At 37.1% G+C, this 20,676-nt stretch overlaps 1 long non-coding RNA gene across 2 annotated transcripts; it reads left to right on the plus strand.

Moving 5' to 3' along the window:
- The first annotated feature begins 8,724 nt into the window (after positions 1–8,724).
- On the plus strand, positions 8,725–19,394 carry LOC126602032 (uncharacterized). Of its 2 annotated transcripts, none has more exons than XR_007615954.1 (2): positions 8,725–9,047; positions 19,190–19,394. It is a non-coding gene; the product is annotated as an uncharacterized LOC126602032 (long non-coding RNA). The 2 variants fall into 2 exon arrangements; XR_007615953.1 differs by lacking the exon at positions 8,725–9,047 and adding an exon at positions 17,630–18,058.
- The last annotated feature ends 1,282 nt before the right edge of the window (positions 19,395–20,676 follow it).

Genomic DNA, 20,676 nt, shown 5'->3' on the forward strand with positions numbered 1-20,676 from the left:
CTAACTCCCTCTTAGGGTAGATAATATCGTTTGAACAAAAATATAAACAAATATAAATTATGTATTATGTATTATGTATTATGTTATGATATTAAAAAAACTAATGAAAATTGTTTGAAAACTTTGAGTTTTACTAAGAAGAACAAAATAAAGGGTAAAGTGAATAGTACCATGATTGACTTTTTAGTGTAAAAATATAATTTTTCGTTAAAATAAATAGTACTGAAAACTTTTCGTTAAAGTTCCCATTAAAAAATGCATTCATGTTAATCTTAATAAGTCCTTCAAGAAATGGATTTTCTTGAGCTTTGATCATTTTGATTCTTCCTCCAAACTTTATAGATTTCTGTAAACTGATCTCATCATGTATGGTGGCTTGCCTAACTCTAACTTGATTATATATTAAATTATAAAATATTGCTGACCCCAAAAAATTGATGGTCATTGGGGTTAGAGTATATTGCATATAATTGAAGATAATGGTAGCTTGAGATCATCCAAATGGGTAATCCTAGATTCCAAGTTCCTAAACAACCCTATAATTTTCATTCTTGTGTCAAATCTCATGATTGAAGAGATATCTTCAAAAGCATACATCTTTTAAGTATAAACGTGTATAAGATTTTCTTAATAAAAAATCAAGTGCTTTTTGAAAAAGCACGTATTAATTGTTCTTTTAAAAAAAAAGTTTTCATATTCATTTTTAAGTATTTCAGTCAAGCATATCTAAAAACGTTTTTATAGTCATATAATAACACTTTTAACTGTTTCAAAAACAGTCTAAAACAGGTCTTGTAGTAAAGATATATATATATATATATATATATATATATATATATATATTGACACTCTAAAAAGTCGGCATGCACTACTCAAACTTCAGTTTCAATCTACTTGTAAAATATATAAAAAGTAGGAGAAACAAAATGAGAAGGGCTTTGGATGAGATTGCAAGGTGGCTTTTGAATCAAGACATTCAATTGTTTGATAATATGATATAAGCCAATTACTTTTTAAAGGCTTCGCGCATTAGATTTAGTTCATATGAACTTTAACTGAAAACTAATAAATTTAAAATTTGACGTTTCAGAATCAATGTAAGACAGAAAGAAAAGGATAAGCACATGAACTTTTGGTACATGAACAGCATGCAAGACCAACTCATCTCATCTTATCTCATTCCATTAGTACCGTTTTATTTTTACCTTTTTCATGGGACAAAGTAATTTTTGCAAATTTTTAGAGGCTTGATAATGTTTTGTTGGATGTGTGAACACACAATAATAGATCAAATTAAGAATGAAGACATCTTAAGCAAAAGTAAATTATAGCAATGGTTCCTCAACTTTAACTCAATTTGAGCAATAATCCATCAACTAAAAACTATTACCACTAGTCCCTCAACTCATTAAAACGTGCAACTATGGTCATTTTCGTTAACTCCGTTAGAAACTTCCATCAAAATGAGTCACGAGCCATGCACGCGAGGCTAAATCAATGAGCAAATATGGAAAATCAAATCAAAACAATTGTGTCAATGGTCCTTTAACTTTAATTCAACTAAAGAAATGGTCTTTAACTTTAACCCAATTAGAGCAATAGTCCCTCAACTTTAACTCATTTTGATAGAATTTTGACGGAGTTGACGAAAAGGACAATAGATACATGTTTGATGAGTTGAGGGACCAATGGTAATGAATTTTTAGTTGATGGACCATTGTTTCAATTTGATTAAAGTTGAGAGACCATTGTTTCAATTTGACTAAAATTGATGGATCATTGCTACAATTTACTCCTGAAGCAAAGTAGGAATAGCCGCCATTGAAGATAAAATACTATTTAAAAAATTAAAAGTGATAAAGTTAATCCTCATGCATGTATATGAAATCTCTAGAAGGGAGGAATTACAAGATTGCTTTTCACGTCACTTGGAAAAACATTCATTACAAGATTGCCCACATTATAAAATAAAATTTAAGAAAAAAATACACTTTTTAAGTAAAAAAAAATCAATATAAGGGAATTCGTGATTCAAGGGAGTCAAAAATAGAAAAGAAAAGGAATGAGAAGGGGATCGATACTCTCATTTTTAATTTTTCAAGTATTGGATTACAGTGAGCACAAAAAAATAAACAATCATAATGTTCTGATGAATTGAAATAATTCTAACATTCATTTCTGAAATCTCCAACCATCTAGTTGTATTCTCAAAAACATAATTCAGTGAACAAAACCTACTGCTCTTTTGATATAATTTATTGGGATATTCACATATAAACTCCCAACAACATCACATTTTATAAAATGTACTTCAAACTCAATACTAAATGTGATAGCCATCCCGAAGTAAGAATATTGTATTTGCGATGACGTGAAATGTCTATTTTACCCTTGAGCATTGTGCGGTGTTGTGTGGTTTAAGTTTTGGATGTGGACCAAATATGTTAAGTCCTAATTGTTTTGACCCAATTGGAACTAAGTTTTTTTTTCCTTGTTTTTGGTTGGCTGCAACCTGGACCACACACTCACACACACACATCAACCCGTTGACTCTCTCTCTTTCTCTCCCTCTCGGATTTCTTCCATTTTCCGTACAGTTGTACTGTCATCTTCTCAAATCTACCTTTTCATGCACGGATCGAGACTATGAAGGTGGTTTTCGTGTTCCTTACAAGCTCAAGAGTTGATTTATACCCTTGGTTGGGCATGAGGACTCGTAGAACTCAAGTTACCCGAGCTCCGGTGAGGGGTGAATTTTCTCCAACGTGATCGCGAAGGGTTTAGGTTGTTTTGAGACCTAAGAAGGTATTATTCTTGCTTTTCTAGCACGTTGGATCAATTTTGGAGTGGTTTTGACGTAAGAACATTCGGGTTTAGTGAGTTGCAGGGTGGCCGGATTATCGTGACTTTTTCCGGCGATTTTCCAATGGATTTAGGACCTAAAAGTGGTAAGGATTTGTTCCTTTTGTCCTAAGCTTCATTTTGGTTCAAATTTTATGGATTTTGGTTGAGAAATGAGTGAGAATTAAGCTTAGAAAATTTTCCATAATTTGGTAATCGCAGCGGTGCCGGCGCCGGACTCCGGCTAACCAAGGAAGAATGAGGCGAATATTCCGTCAAAGTTGACGAAATATTCTAACGGCGTCAGGTATCTTTAACGGTATATGCTGATTTTTAACGGAATATTCCTTAAAGCTATTAAGGATTCCGTTTAGTGTGCCAGGCATGTGGCAATGTGTATGGCCGTGCCTTAGCTGACGCGTGGGACATTGGAAATTTTTTCTTAAAATATGGGGTCGTTCGTGGGGTTGAGTAGATCATGTTGGTATATTCATGCACCCCAATTGAGTAACGTATGAGAAGTTATTACCTAATTTTGTTTATGTGCTTTAAAATAACGTTTAAATAGTTGTTTAGCATATAGGTGAGACCTATCCAAAGGATGAGTGTAATCAAGCGAGACTCGGGGGCTACGACCCTTCCACATATCAGTAAGTGACCTTTTGGTTTTCAGTATATACTTATATGCTTGGTATTTTTCCCAGAAAATGTGTTTAAATGAAATTATGTTTTGAAATGTCATGCCTATTGATTTATACTTAAATTATGATTTAGTATAGTAATTGCATATATTTATGTTCGACGTTATGGATGCTCAGGTAAGTGCCAGGTGAGTTGTAGATTGTTAATGTGTGTTGATGATTATTTTGAGATGCATTGAGAGCTCATAAACCTGCATCCCAGTGTTAGTGCTCCCGCCCGTGGTTAGGGCACAGTCCTTCACGTGATGTTCACCTCCCGCACCATACGCTCACCTTGGATCTAAGTTAGGTGCACAGTCTTGTCGTACAGACCACTATAGGTGGTTCCGACTCGTAGGTGACTCGCGATTATTCACACAGTTTTCACGTGATCGTAATACTTGAGCGTATTTATTTACACTCAGTCCTGTCGTACAAACCACTATAGATGGTTCCAACTCATGTGCAAGCATACTTGTTGAGCTATAGGTTTAGCCATACAGGCCACTTTAGGTGGATCCGGCTGATATGTTATTTCTCATGAGTTTATTTCACCTGAGTTACTTATTCTGTTATTTTGAGATATTTGGCATGACATACTTATGAATATCGCTTTTCTGAGCATGGTTTTGAGTTATGATATATTCTATTTTCTGGGAAATTATACAAGTTTTACAGTGAGGGGTTACTACCTTTGATAAAAAGAAATGTGTTTTCAAAACCTTTGTTTTTGCCCACTCACACTTTCTGTTTTGTACCCTTCCAGGTTTTAGGTAGGAGTGCGTGTTGGTGGCTTACGAGGATTTGACAGAGGTTCTGACAGATTATCACCAATGTAGGATCTCCTTTGGGTATTGTATAATTAGTATTGGTCCTGCCGGACTGCACTTAGGCTACTTATGCTCTGGTTATGTGTAATCACACATAATCTCGTCACTTGCATTTTATCTTATCTAGTACTCTTAGTTAGTTTGGTTTTTATCTATTCGTATTTCTCTATGTCAATTTCATTTCCGCGCTGCGCACATGGTTACGTCACTCTCACGTGATGGCCAACATGCCTCGATCTAGGTCGGGGTGTGTCACTAAAGGAAAATCCAATTACTTTGCAACACCAAACTAATTTTGTAGCTACGAATACAAGTGGATACAGGAGAGTTTTTTTCTTCTAATTTGTCACTTGAAGTGTTTTTCTATAAAACATTGTTTATCAAAGTGTTTTTCTAAATTATTTATTAATGTACGGAGAAGAAAAGGCCCAAGCAAATATATTAGGAAGTTTTAATGAAATACTCCTAAAATAGGGACTTTTCGTTAGTTTTCCTAAGATATTACCTTTAGTAATGTTAGCTATGTTTTTTGATACTTTGACAAAAGAAAACATGTAACTCAGCCAAGAAAAACACACCAAAGCAAACTGCTTCAGTTTATTCTCCTCGTCAAAATAATTCAAACTTAGACTGCCAAAGAGAAAAGACTTCAATTATAGACTCGAAAAAAAGACCTATGAAGAAACTACCAATTTTGTTACAATGATCGATACATTTACACTACAGAGACGAAGAATAAATTAGTCACAAACTCGTCTTTTAAGAGTATCGAACATAAAATCTCTTACTCACAAGTTAAAATAACCATGACTAGACCTAAATAACGAGAAAATAACCTCCTATAATCTTATATTATGACAAAACCGCCCCAATTCAATAAGAAATTTCACTGGTTTTTTTTTAAAGAAATGAATGGTTTTTACACATGAATCTTCTAATAACATTGCACTCTGAAAATATAACTAAAACTTATCAATAGAAACCAAAGAATTTTACAATAAAAATTCAATTAAAACATGACAAGTGCATCAAGTCAGAGAAAGAGTTTCTTTCTCCAATTCTTATTGAAATATTTTTGTGTAAAATTTATGATTGTAAAGATGGTTTTTCTATTTTTTTTATTTTTATTTTATTTATTTTAGAGTTTTTCATTTGTGGAGATCAAGGGCATGACCCAAAAAAAAAAAAAAACTAAAAGGGCCACAAGGGTGCTACAAAGTGAAAACAAGTTTGGGTCATTGCTGAAGAAAATAAAATGGCTGGTTGGGTCATCATTGGGTTTTGGGATAGCTGGGCTTTCAACTAAGCTTGTTGGCGGGCCCTAACAATTGAGCAATTTCCTTTTGAAATTCGGCCAATTTTTGTCCTTTGCATAGGTTCTAGAGACGACCAGAACCAGTCGTTTACAAATGACGTATCAAACAACCCTAATCACAAAAAACCCAAATACAAATAGAACAAGTACAATCAACTACAAGTAGGGATGGACAACGGTTATGATGGGCAGGTAATCGCGGTTATTTACCTATAACCATGTATGTTCATACCCGCATAACCGTTTACCCGTTGAGTAATTGCATAAAAGGTTATACTCATACCCATAACAGTTTATAAATAGTTAACCATACCCATAACCGTGTACCCATTTAACCATAATCGTTTACCCATTTAACCATAACCATTTACCCGTTTTTGAACCCATTTATCCTTTTTTTTACCCATTTACCCATTTTTCACCCGTCTATATGTTTTGTTTTTTTTTTTTACAACTTGAAAATTACAAATGAAAAATTTATCATAATTTTCGTTTCCTGACAATTAAACACCATTATAGGTACATTTTAGCATGCATTTTCCTATTTTAATCATTTAAGTCCTCATACAATTCCAATAATTGAAATAATAGTTTACAAATGATATTTTTCTGCTACACCCGAGCAAGTCTTTAATTATAATCCATATGATTACAAAGTAAAGCTTCTAAAAACAAATTGTAGTTATTATCTTGAATACTAGATGATTCAAAGCTCCAAAATATTCTGAAACTAAACACTTTCGAACACTGATGCTTTAGCACGTTCAATCCCAAAGTCTCATCAACTCGTTGTCACCAAAAGAGGCCTACAAAAAAATGTATAAATTGAATCAGTATCCCATTTAGGAACACTGACACCAATTAGCATGAATCCAACAGAGGTAAGTGATCGCAAAAGGCTTATATTGTACACTCAGTTATCCAAAAAAAAAAAAAGCTGAGTACCAAATCAATTTAGTATCACCATTCATCAATATGCATAAACAGAAGGTTTACATTCCATGATTTTTCACACACCCATATGCATAAATTGAATTAGTATTGCTGATGCACAAATAAATTAAATGGGTAAATGGATACCCGTTATAACCGCGGATAATAGCCATAACTGCCCATTTAACGGTTACCCATAACCGTAACCATGAACTTTAAATGGACGGGTAACCGCGGTTACCCAAACCCATAGATATTTTGCCCATCCTTAACTACAAGTATACCAACACCTTATGTATTTTAAATTCAAATTTGAATGTTTTATGCATATCCTCTTAGTAAAGATTAATGTATAATATCGTTTGTAATAAAATAAAATAAAAAAACTCATTAGAAATTGTTATTTTAGTTTGAAAATTGCTAGGAATACCATCTTTTTCAGACCATGTGTTATAAACCACATGATATGGTGGTTGATAGTTAGACTCATTTTTTTAATGATTTAAAGAAATTTGAAGAGGAATTAGATAAGTAGAATGATCATGATAAACTAGGTTTTTTTTTTTTGGTCAAAAGAGTCGGAGACTCAGAATTCATTAAAGATAAAACACATTACAAAGCCAACCAACAGCTCAAGATAAAAACAGTGGGAGGCCCAACCCACACCGACAAAAGCCTAGAACAGAATACAAACGACAAAAAGAAAACCTAATCTTCATCAAGGATGAGTAGTCCACCGCCGCCAAACTCTCGCTAGCAACCACCAGAGTGACCGCCATGTAGGAACCAAACAGAAGGTGGATCCGCAAAGAGTCCAGCACAGCCAAAGTAACCCATAAAGAAAAAGAAATTCCATAACAAAAATCAAATCTCAGAGTACCGCAACCAACCGAGCCATGTAGATCCGTACCACCAACCACCACACCTGCAGGAAGAGAACCAAGTAGACACAATACGAGGGGGGAGGAGGGCCAAAGGGATGTGTAAATCACCCTTACTATGACGGAGGCCGCAGAACACTTCGCCCAAATTTTTCGGCATGCCGGTAAAACAAGGGGCAGTGGCGTAGAGATTTACATCCCAAATTGACTCCAAAACTTGAAGATTTGATTTTTGGTAGGAATAAAGGGGAAGTGATGAAGAGGTTGAAGGTGGAGGTGCCGGGGGAAGGAAGGGGAAATCTGAGAAATAGATGTGAGGGAAAACAACTGAATAATTGAAATTTGGGTTTGTAAAGAAGGCAAGATGTCGGAGGAAAAGAAAGAAGAGCTGGTAAACAGCGAAGGACACCGGAAAAATAGGTCTTGACCTCACAATTACAACCATAGACAGCGGAAGGGCAGGTCTGATAGGAGCATATTTATGCGACTTAGTTGGCTTGTTCTAGTGCATTTATGTCGTGTTTCCTTAGTTATTTTAATGTTTAAAGTCATTTTCGTGTGTTTTCAGATTTTATGGACAAAGTAGGCAAGAAGATGCATTTTGGAGGCCTTTGGAGCATGTTTCGGGCTTGGAATGGATAGCAAATGCATGGGCCAAGTGGATGGACGAATTTGAGAACTAAAGAGGCCAAGAATATGAAGAATTATGGTCCAAAAGATGAAGAAAACAGCCCAAAAATCTGTCACCCCAACTTGCATTCCTTGCCATGCAAACCACATAGAATTCCCTTTGGATTCCATGCCATGCTTGATCACTCTTGTCCCCTACATAATTTCTAATTTCATGCTTCAATTCATTTAATTATTACACTCAATTGCTTGATACCTCTTGTTCCCTTCACTCATTAGATTTTAGACAACATTTACATCCATTACATGCACCAATTGATGCTCCATCATTCACATTTGGAATCCAATGCCATGTGCAACACATGTTGTTGCACCTTTGACCCATTTGTTGACACATTTCACCTCCCTTTCCATTTCTATGCAATGTACACAATCATTCATGCTCCCTAGCTACAACACCACTCCATTTTACCCTTCACACTTTGCATCATTACTTCATTTTCACCCTTGGACCATTGCACACCACACACACAAATTGCCATGCATTTCATCCTTAACCTAACCTGATTTTCTAAGGTTTTTGGGGCCTATAAATACATATTTACACCCCTTGGCAAAGGGTTCACACTCTCATATTCATCATTCATCACAGAAAATTCGTCCATACAACCTCTAGGTAGCAAAACACCCCAAAAACACCATTCTAGTGCCTAGAAAACATAACAGCCACTCCACCTTCTTCCACCCTCTTTGCCTAGCTCTCCACCACCCTCCAACCCTCAAACACTCCTCCACACTTACCCTAAACCTTTCCATACCATTCCCCATCCATTCTACATCATAAAACTACCCAAAAATCCGTCCACAAAGCAATCTGCCGCAAGCAAGCAAAGGAGAATTCTTGGATGCACTTGCTACCCAAGTTGGAGCATTTTAGGTGTTTTCTTTCCTTTAATTTTAATGTCTAATTTTATGTATCTTTGCTTTGTGAGTATGAGGAACTAAACCCCTCTTAGTTAGGGGGTGATTCGAAACCATGTTCATACTTGCAATATGATTTGATTACATCCAGTTGTGATTCATAAGTTGTGAATTCAATTTACTTATCCGATCGTATAAAAAATGATTTGTGTATGTTGGTTGAGAGTGCACGCTTAATTTTCATGCATGAATTTAACGCTAGAATATAAGGGAGTTTCACCTAATCGTTATGAACTTATATTCACAAGTAGTGAAGGTTGCTAGTCACAATCACGTTAAGTAAATTCTTGGCATAAGTTTCATGCAAATCATAGTAACGAGTGTCTCGTCAATGCTTATGTTTTTCATAGAACTTAATGATTCTTGCTTGTATCTCTATTATGCAATTCATGTAGGGAACTTGTAGGGAATGTTTTGGGTTGTCGTATGCAATCATCCAATCCAATAACTTGTGGAAAAACTGAGGGTTAATTAGTGCAATTCACGGTTAATTTGGGGCATTGAGTATTCATAGCTTATCGAAAAGCAACTGGAAATCGTTTTGTATGCAAGTGTGACATGTGTGGAGAAAAACCTCCTAGCTAGCCTTCCATCCATAAGTTTCATTCAAATTCATTTTACAATCTGTTTTGATTCACTTAAATTTGTCTAAGAATTTGTTTACTTTGTTCTTGTCTTAATTTAATTATTTTCGTCCAAAATCAACCCCATCTTATTTCTTTGAGTCATATTAATTAGAACTTGTCTTAGATTATGTTTTTAAGTGTTTTAGTTCATTAGAAAACCAAAATTCGTCCAAGTTTGTGTTAGAGTCCCAAAACTGCCCAGATTGTGTGTTTAAGGTAGTTTTAAGTGTTTAGGGGCTGTTTTGAGTCTTTTGGTTTGTTTTAGTGTTTTAAAGTATAGTTTTGCATTCTTTGAGTCTAGTTAGTGTTTTAAACTTTGTTTTTACGTTTTCAAGTCTGTTTCCAAGTGATTTAGCAATCCCTCCTAATCCCCGGCCTAGAACGATCCCTACTTACATACTTTACTACAATTGATAAAAAGAGGGTTTAATTTTGTGTGTTAACTTATTTTTCACATCAAATTTTGGCGCCGTTGCCGGGGATTAGCAACTTTGCTAATCTCTTGGATTGTTTTCTTTCGAATTATTGTATTTTTTTTAAGTTTCTGTTTAAGTTGCTGATTTGTTTTGTTTTCTTTGTTTTTAGGTACTACTTTATGACCCGTAGCTCACAACCTGTTCGTGAGCATATCTCCGACTTTGACGGTGATTTTGAGAGGACTTTGAGAAGGAAAAAGAAATTGCAAGAGTCTAATCCTCCTAGTCCCGAGCCTGAATTAGAAGAGCAAGAAGTTGAGGTTGAAGAGAAGCCCACGACACAAGTGGGTGGAGAAGAGCAAGGTATAGCCATGGACAACCGTACGCTCAAGGAGCTCGCCGCTTCGGGATTAGATAATGCCGCACCTTTGTGTATCCAATATCCGGCGGCTGCCCAAGGAAAGACCGAGGAATTCGAGTTGAAGTCAAGTTTGCTCCACCACATTCCAAAATATCATGGTCTGTCTATGGAGGATCCGAACAAGCATTTAAAAGAATTTGAAGTGGTGTGTTCAAGCATGACTCCGGTTAACGTCGACGGAAGTATTTTGAAGATGAAGGCTTTTCCATTCTCTTTAATGGACAAAGCCAAGGATTGGTTATACGAGTTGGCTCCCGGTACAGTTACATCTTGGGAGAGTATGAAGAGGGCGTTTCTGGAGAAGTTTTTCCCAACTTCTCGCATCATTCTTCTTCGTAAAAAAATAAGTGGAATTCAACAAGATGAAGGTGAGTCTTTTCCTACATATTATGAACGATTTAAATCACTTGTTGCTTCTTGTCCACAACATCAGATGAATGAGGAATTGCTTTTGCAATACTTCTATGAAGGGCTCCTACCACTAGAACGTCAAATGCTCGATGCCTCGGCGGGTGGAGCATTGGTAGACAAAACGCCCATGGCTGCAAAAATCTTGATTGCTAATAGAGCATTGAACGCTCAACAATACGAAGGTGTAGGCCAAAGTGGACCCCCACGGCAACAAGTGTATGAGGTAAGTTCCGCATCCAATATTCAATCTCAGTTAGCTAATCTTACTTCTATTATTTCACAGATGGCCGAGGGAATGAAGATTCAAGGACCCATGGTGTGTGGCGTATGTTCTATCCAAGGACATGCTTCCGAAAAGTGTCCTCAACTCATCGAGAAGGGTGGATGGGAGAGTGCTAATGCCATTGGGTTTCAAAGCCAAAATCAGCCAAGACATGATCCATACTCCAACACGTATAATCCGGGGTGGAGGGACCATCCAAACTTCAAATGGAGAGAGCCACAACAAGCCCAACCACAAGGAGGCTTTAGGCAACAACCCCCGGGCTTCTACAACAACCCATACGCACCCCCTCAAGTCCAACCACAATCGGCCCCAAATAATTCAGGTAATGCTTTGGATAATGATACACTTGTTAAGTTACTAACCACTTTGACTAATGGGCAGGAAAATCAAAACAAAAGAGTGGACCAACTAGAGAAACAAATGGGGCAGATTGCCGACGTTGTTGGGCAGATTAGAGACCAAGGAAGGCTTCCTAGTTCTACCATTCCAAACCCGAAGGGAGGCTTTGAAAGTGCAAAGGCCATACCCTTGAGAAGTGGAAAAGAGATTGGGGCAGGTTCTTCATCAAAAACAGGTCACAAAGAGGATGAAAAACTTCAATTTGAGGAGGAGGAAGCATGCCCACCCACGGCAAAGGTGGACACGCCTATGCCGCAAGTGTCCATGGCCCCTAAACCTTCAAATCTGTCCAATAAGGGTAAGAATGTGTTAAATTCAATTCCTACTAATGTTTTTCCTTTGAATGTCCCATTTCCTAGCAGATTTTTGCAATCAAAGAACGAAGAGGAGGAAAAAGATGTTCTAGAGACGTTTAGAAAGGTGCAAGTCAACATTCCCCTCCTTGATGCCATAAAGCAAATCCCGAAGTATGCCAAGTGTTTAAAGAAGCTTTGAACAACAAAGAAACGTGTCCGGGAGAAAGAGGTGGTACATGTAAGTGAGAATGTCTCTGCCATCTTGCAACATAAACTACCCCCCAAATGCAAAGATCCGGGAAGTTTTACAATTCCGTGTGTCATTGGTAATACCCGTTTCAAATCTGCCATGCTTGATTTAGGTGCTTCTATAAATGTTATGTCATATTCCATTTATGCATCTATGAACTTAGGAGCATTGAAAAATGATGGTGTAATCATACAATTGGCCGATAGATCTAACGCTTATCCAAATGGAGTTTTGGAAGACGTTTTAGTGCAGGTTGATCATTTAATCTTCCCAGCGGATTTCTATGTTCTCGAAATGGATGAATCAGACCATGCCCCTTCATTGCCCATCCTCCTTGGAAGGCCATTCATGAAAACGGCTCAAACGAAGATTGATGTGGCCAAAGGATTAGTAACTATGGCATTTAGTGGTGACATGATTAGTTTTAAAATTTCTGAATCCATTGAGACTCCTAATGTTATTCATTCTTGTTGTGCCATTGATAAAATAGAAAATATAGTACCGGACCATTCAGCACTAGGCACAAAGGATGCATCAAGAACCATGCAAGACGAGGGAATTGGAGTGGCGCACAAGGACCATACGGCCACTGCTCTCAAAATGCTCAAATTGGTCGAACGCACCATGGGGAAGAATGTTCACATTGCTGCCACTTCATCACAACACATAGGTAAGCCACCTAATCCAAATCCAATTTCCATTAAAGTTGATAGGTGGTTCCCTTCTTTGGTGCAGGTACCCAAGCAAATCCTCGATGGTGGGCGTATGAACATGAACCTTAGGCAACACAACGCACCCATCAACGAACATTACTATCCATTTCCGTTCAAGGATGTAATCTATGAGAACTTTGTTGAGCATGTGGTGGATGACATTCCCTTGCATGCCGTGGGCTCCAGTGGGGAGTAATTGTGTTCATCGTCCGGCTGGAAGACGTTAAAGCAAGCGCTTTAAGGGAGGCAACCCATTTATTCTGCTTGATTGTCAATTTTATTACTTGTTTAATTATTTTTGGTTGTGATTTTCTATTTTGAAACATTAACAAATATGCAAAGGATTTTAACATTAAACTTCGTGGAAATGAACAGCAAACTGGGAAGTAAAGAAACATAGCATAATACAAGAGAAAGCCTTCACAAAGGCTGCTTGGGAGAGGTCGCAGTAGTCGGCGGAGTTGCAGTAGTCGGCGGAGTCTCAGCAGTCGGTGGGGCCACGGAAGGAGGAGGTATCGGAGGTTGATCAGTTGGAGCTTCAATACGCGGTGCCGCCCCAGAAGACGAAGGCAGATGCGGTTGGAACAAACCCACAAACCTCCGGTGATCAAGTAAAATCTAACCATCAGTTTCCTGCAGCTGGTCAATTTTCCTCTTCATGTTTGTGGCATAATTGTGTGCAAGCTTGTGCAATTGTTTATTTTCATGCTTGAGTCCTCTAATCTCCTCTTTGAGACTCTGTATTTCAGCCGCCAACGATTCAACGTGACGGGTTCGAGCAAATAGGCGTTGGGCCATGTTGGACACAGAACCCGCACATTGTACGCTAAGAGCCAGAGACTCCTTAACCGCCAATTCATCAGACCGTCTAGCGAGCAGTCTGTTATCTTTGGGGGTGACAAGGTTCCGGGCCACCACCGCAGCGGTCATGTCATTTTTCATCACCGAATCCCCAACGGTAAGAGGACCAGTAGGGGATATGAGGGACGGGCGCCATATGTTGTCTGGAGAAGGAGGGGCTGCTCCTTCACTAAGGTTCAAGTCAAAACGACGGTCGGAATGGCCAGACATTTTTCAGAGGTGTTAAAGAAAGAGGAGATCGGACAAGTCAAGATCGTAGAAGTGCAAAACGGGAGTTTTTACAGGCAGAAATTCAAGAGTGCTTTGAACGTCATGCATACCTCTATAAAAATCAGCACGCGATGGGATTTCAGAGATCGAAGAGGTGAGCTCAGAAATCGAAGAAGCCATTCGGAGATCGAAGAGGCGCCAGCTTTCTCAAAAGTTGGGCTTGCTCACAAACCACCAATTCCAGATACCGAAGAGTGTCAACTGTCTCAGCTTCGTCAGCACCCATCACACGCAACTCAGCTTTGCGAAAATCACGGGCAGTCTGTCGAAGCACCGATTCCAACCATCTGTCTCTCTCAGCCTCGTTAGCACTTGTCACATGCAATCTCTGCCCTCAACGAAGCTCAGAACTCGAAGCGTAAATTCCGGATATTAAAGAGGCCTCTGCTTTATTGAGACGTGTCAGCATCTGTCAATTTGCACATCTGCGTTGCGTAAATCACGCGCAATCTGTCGAAATTTTTTGGAGAAGTGGAATGCACGTGGAAACTACTGTTAAATTATCCCAGGCTTGCCGACACGAGTAATGGAACAATGCCTTCCCAGCCATTAAGAAAATTCTATAAATGTTGAACTTCAAAGTGAAACAGTCTCACCCAACTTTCAGCCTCACTTAACCCTTCATCCTCTCTGAAATGGCTTTCCAACAAACACTCTCGAGTCACTCTGTATTTTTCATCCCCTGGGATACCCCTGCAAACAACCCATCCAAAGCACAAGTATTTCATATCATAAGGGTTGAGAGCAAGAGTATCTCATATCATGCTTTCTCCCTGTCCTTTCTCCAGCCAGCTCTTGCTCTCGAGTACTCATCATCTTATGCTTTCGCTTCGTCTCTCACTTATAAGGGAAGTGAAGATGATACCTCGAAGCATGTGGAGACAACGTGCTGATTCATCCTCAACTAAGGACAAGGAGAAAGAGAGCAAGAGGTGGGCACTTGGAAAGATTGAAGAAAGAAACAGACCAACACCTCTACCTCGTGCCTGCCCACCGTGCAGAAGAAACAAGCAGAGAAGAATGCAGACTGCACTCTGATATTCCCCGCTCAGAATTCCAAACTAGTTCAAGATCAAAGCTGTGGAAAGTCAACAAGATCAACTATCTCCAAAACCAGATTTGCGTTCTTAAACTCTACTCTGTCTGGTTTTTACTTTGCCATATTTGTCATGTTTATTTGTCGTTTGTTATTTGCTTGTTTTTAGTGTGAGTATATGCTTGAAACATTGAGGACAATGTTTGATTTAAGTGTGGGGGGGTAACCATTCTTTTGCATGAAATTCGTATAAATTTATCACCCATTACTTCTAGTGTTGTTCCTTGTTGTTTTAAGTATTTTTTTTAAGCTGTTTTGGAGTGTTTCAGTGTGTTTTGACATAAAAATCCGAAAATTCATAAAAATTTGAAAAATTGTTTTTGAAAATCCCAAAAAGAGTTGTTTTTGTGTGCTTATTTGTGTCTTAGGGTACCTTCCAACATAATGATGAGGATTTGGTTTGTAATTGCATGACTGTTAAAGAAAGTTATAAACATGGATGAAAGTTTGATTTACTCTTTATTTATGCGTGGTTGTGGTTATAACTTATGAAATCACATGTAATCATAAAAGAAAAAATTAGTTTTTGTAACATGCTTGAAGGAAAGAACTCAAACTAACGCTACAACCTTGTGAGACTTGAGCCTAAACGTTATTTGGAGAGTTGATAATCTGTGCATTATTGTTTTCTAAAGTCGTTGCATGATCTCATTTTTCTTTGCTTGGTTACTACTTAGAAGGCGTTTCATCATTTAGTTCCAAATGCTAGAACTCATGCCCATTTCATTCAAAGCATGATATTGATTTGCATAACACATATTCAAGATGAAGTTGTGTAGTTACCACCACCAAAGCCAAACTGCCATGTATCCCATATCGTTATATGTTTAAGTTAACCCCATTGAGCCTTGATAGCCTACATTCTTTGTTAAACCACATTATCCTTACCTAGCCTAGTTTAGGACCATCCATACCATTGTTCTTGAAGCATAGTAAAGCATGATTCAAATTGAATTTCTTTTGATTAATGTATGGCAGAAAACAAGTGTGGGGGAAGTGTGAGTTATTATGCTTGTTGAAAAGAAAAGAAGAGTTGAAAAAAATAAAAAATAAAAAATGCGAAAAAGAGTTTTAAAGTGCTGCTTGTTGAAGAAAGGGTCCAAAACATAAAATTCGGCCCTAAATATTGTTTGAATTTTCCCTTCGTTTCTAAAAGCTAATTTCTGCAATCTAAGTGAATTCTAAGTTTCAATTTCATTACTTTACTTGCTATTGCTTTAAGAACGATTGTTATCCTTATCCTTCATTTGTTAGCCATCACCCCAAGCCCCGTTACAACCCTTAACTTCATCTTGAGTGTCATGCGTTTCAATATGTGGAGTTTGAAATTGATATGAGCATATGGTGTCACCGGTTCTCGCATCTAAGTAGTAGCATTCCATTCATGAGATCATATCTAAACATGCTTATTAACTCCAGAAATTGCTTTCTTTGTGATACATATATGTGAGCGTTCGTTTTCATATCTACATCAATCTTCTCACATATAACTAGTATAGGGTGTGTAGTTAGAAAATCTGAGTGAAAATTGAGTGCATATCTTGTAAGGAATTGAGTGATTTCTCTAATGCATGTTACTACATCAAAAACATTGTTTTAATCGATTAATTGTGAACAAGTAAGTAGTGACTATGATTAAGTACATGTTTAAGTGTGAAGATGATTCAAATCTGTGGGGATAATGATTTTTAACATGTCATATGCATTGGAATCCCTGAGGCAAATGTTGAAAGGTTTAGGTTGTATTTTATTTGTTTTGTTTTGTTTCGTTTTATTTCTTTGTTTGCTCGAGGACTAGCAAAAGCTAAGTGTGGGGGAATTTGATAGGAGCATATTTATGCGACTTAGTTGGCTTGTTCTAGTGCATTTATGTCGTGTTTCCTTAGTTATTTTAATGTTTAAAGTCATTTTCGTGTGTTTTCAGATTTTATGGACAAAGTAGGCAAGAAGATGCATTTTTGAGGCCTTTGGAGCATGTTTCGGGCTTGGAATGGATAGCAAATGCATGGGCCAAGTGGATGGACGAATTTGAGAACTAAAGAGGCCAAGAATATGAAGAATTATGGTCTAAAAGATGAAGAAAACAGCCCAAAAATCTGTCACCCCAACTTGCATTCCTTGCCATGCAAACCACATAGAATTCCCTTTGGATTCCATGCCATGCTTGATCACTCTTGTCCCCTACATAATTTCTAATTTCATGCTTCAATTCATTTAATTATTACACTCAATTGCTTGATACCTCTTGTTCCCTTCACTCATTAGATTTTAGACAACATTTACATCCATTACATGCACCAATTGATTCTCCATCATTCACATTTGGAATCCAATGCCATGTGCAACACATGTTGTTGCACCTTTGACCCATTTGTTGACACATTTCACCTCCCTTTCCATCTCTATGCAATGTACACAATCATTCATGCTCCCTAGCTACAACACCACTCCATTTTACCCTTCACACTTTGCATCATTACTTCATTTTCACCCTTGGACCATTGCACACCACACACACAAATTGCCATGCATTTCATCCTTAACCTAACCTGATTTTCTAAGGTTTTTGGGGCCTATAAATTCATGTTTACACCCCTTGGCAAAGGGTTCACACTCTCATATTCATCATTCATCACAGAAAATTCGTCCATACAACCTCTAGGTAGCAAAACACCCAAAAACACCATTCTAGTGCCTAGAAAACATAACAGCCACTCCACCTTCTTCCACCCTCTTTGCCTAGCTCTCCACCACCCTCCAACCCTCAAACACTCCTCCACACTTACCCTAAACCTTTCCATACCATTCCCCATCCATTCTACATCATAAAACTACCCAAAAATCCGTCCACAAAGCAATCTGCCGCAAGCAAGCAAAGGAGAATTCTTGGATGCACTTGCTACCCAAGTTGGAGCATTTTAGGTGTTTTCTTTCCTTTAATTTTAATGTCTAATTTTATGTATCTTTGCTTTGTGAGTATGAGGAACTAAACCCCTCTTAGTTAGGGGGTGATTCGAAACCATGTTCATACTTGCAATATGATTTGATTACATCCAGTTGTGATTCATAAGTTGTGAATTCAATTTACTTATCCGATCGTATAAAAAATGATTTGTGTATGTTGGTTGAGAGTGCACGCTTAATTTTCATGCATGAATTTAACGCTAGAATATAAGGGAGTTTCACCTAATCGTTATGAACTTATATTCACAAGTAGTGAAGGTTGCTAGTCACAATCACGTTAAGTAAATTATTGGCATAAGTTTCATGCAAATCATAGTAACGAGTGCCTCGTCAATGCTTATGTTTTTCATAGAACTTAATGATTCTTGCTTGTATCTCTATTATGCAATTCATGTAGGGAACTTGTAGGGAATGTTTTGGGTTGTCGTATGCAATCATCCAATCCAATAACTTGTGGAAAAACTGAGGGTTAATTAGTGCAATTCACGGTTAATTTGGGGCGTTGAGTATTCATAGCTTATCGAAAAGCAACTGGAAATCGTTTTGTATGCAAGTGTGACATGTGTGGAGAAAAACCTCCTAGCTAGCCTTCCATCCATAAGTTTCATTCAAATTCATTTTACAATCTGTTTTGATTCACTTAAATTTGTCTAAGAATTTGTTTACTTTGTTCTTGTCTTAATTTAATTATTTTCGTCCAAAATCAACCCCATCTTATTTCTTTGAGTCATATTAATTAGAACTTGTCTTAGATTATGTTTTTAAGTGTTTTAGTTCATTAGAAAACCAAAATTCGTCCAAGTTTGTGTTAGAGTCCCAAAACTGCCCAGATTGTGTGTTTAAGGTAGTTTTAAGTGTTTAGGGGCTGTTTTGAGTCTTTTGGTTTGTTTTAGTGTTTTAAAGTATAGTTTTGCATTCTTTGAGTCTAGTTAGTGTTTTAAACTTTGTTTTTACGTTTTCAAGTCAGTTTCCAAGTGATTTAGCAATCCATCCTAATCCCCGGCCTAGAACGATCCCTACTTACATACTTTACTACAATTGATAAAAAGAGGGTTTAATTTTGTGTGTTAACTTATTTTTCACATTAAGGTCACAGACATAATGAAAGCAAAAGAGAAAGAAAAGGAAGAAGAGAAATGAGGACTGCCTGTCGACCCCAACCAAAGGAAAGAGTCGGAAACGAAGAGCTGGGGAATTTGGGTGATCTCTGCGAGAGAGATAATGTGGGTATTTATTGCTAAAATACTCTCTTAAATATAAACTTGTCGCCAACTCATATTACATGACCATATTAGTACGATATGTAGTAGCATTATAATTAATCAAGCATGAGGATCCGAAGACCTCTTCGGATCCTTTTTGTGAGGATCTCAGGGATCCTTATATTATGTCTGTTTACCGTACATCTTGTAGTCAATTTTCATCAGGTACTATTTATGTTTAATTTTAAATAAAAAAATTAAAATAATTTCTAACCGCACGATGTATGATAAACGAACTCGATGTAAGAATCTCCGGAATCCTCACAAAGTGGATCCGGAGAGGATCCTCGTTCATCAATCAATATGATACAATAGTATTTCACATAAAGAGTATAAGCTTAAACAAAAAGAATTAGGTAAGCCATTGGAGATCTGTCTCTTACCCTAGGCCTGGCAAACGGGTCGTGTCAGTCGTGTTCGTGTCGTTTTCGTGTAACACCTGTTATCTTAACGGGTCATGTTGTGTCACACCCGTTATCTTAACGGGTCCTTAACAGGTCGTGTCACTTTACCCAACCCGACCCGTTATGACCCGTTAAGAAAAATATATTTTTTTTCTTAAATTTGCACATACCACACATTGCCACATAAATATTACTTCAAAACATTAGAACACATTTGTCGTTTAAGTACTACATCTACACTCGAAAATAAGAGCCTAATAAAAAAATAATACATACACTACTAATCTATTACAAATTTTAAATGTGCAAGGATATGCAAAATGAAACAGTTTTTGTTTTCAAGGTTGTGAAATCTTTCTCAAAAGTTTAAACCTCAATTTACAAAATCCTCGATTTACATCGATCATCATGAAATTGCATTGGAACTTTGGCTTGATCTATTGCCTTCAAGAGTTATGTTGATGATGTTTTCAGTAAGGTTTTCCACGTCATAACTATCTTCTGCATAAACTAAGCATAGAAAAACCAAACATTAAAAATCATTCAAATTATGAGAAGTTTACCAAAATAATTATGAAAAAAAATAAAACAATAGTATTATACCATACTTTTATTAAGTATAAACATAAGATTTTGTGGTATCCACTAGTGTAAATATTTTAAATTGAAGATCGAATTCAATCATTGTATTCATATAAGGTCAAGGAGTGTAGTTGTAAAAAATCATCAAAATCGGAGTTAAATTAACCGTTAAATCGTTATTTTTCGTTTATAACCATCGAAAAGTTTTGTCCCGTTACGTGCTCTCTGAATGTTTGTTTTTTGCAATTTTTGGCGTATGCGATCTCGAAATATATACAAACGTGTTTGACAGTTGGATCATTGAAACTAGTTTCGTAGAATGAGTATC

This window comes from Malus sylvestris, chromosome 15 (genome assembly GCF_916048215.2).
Source record: "Malus sylvestris chromosome 15, drMalSylv7.2, whole genome shotgun sequence".
NCBI lineage: Eukaryota > Viridiplantae > Streptophyta > Magnoliopsida > Rosales > Rosaceae > Malus > Malus sylvestris.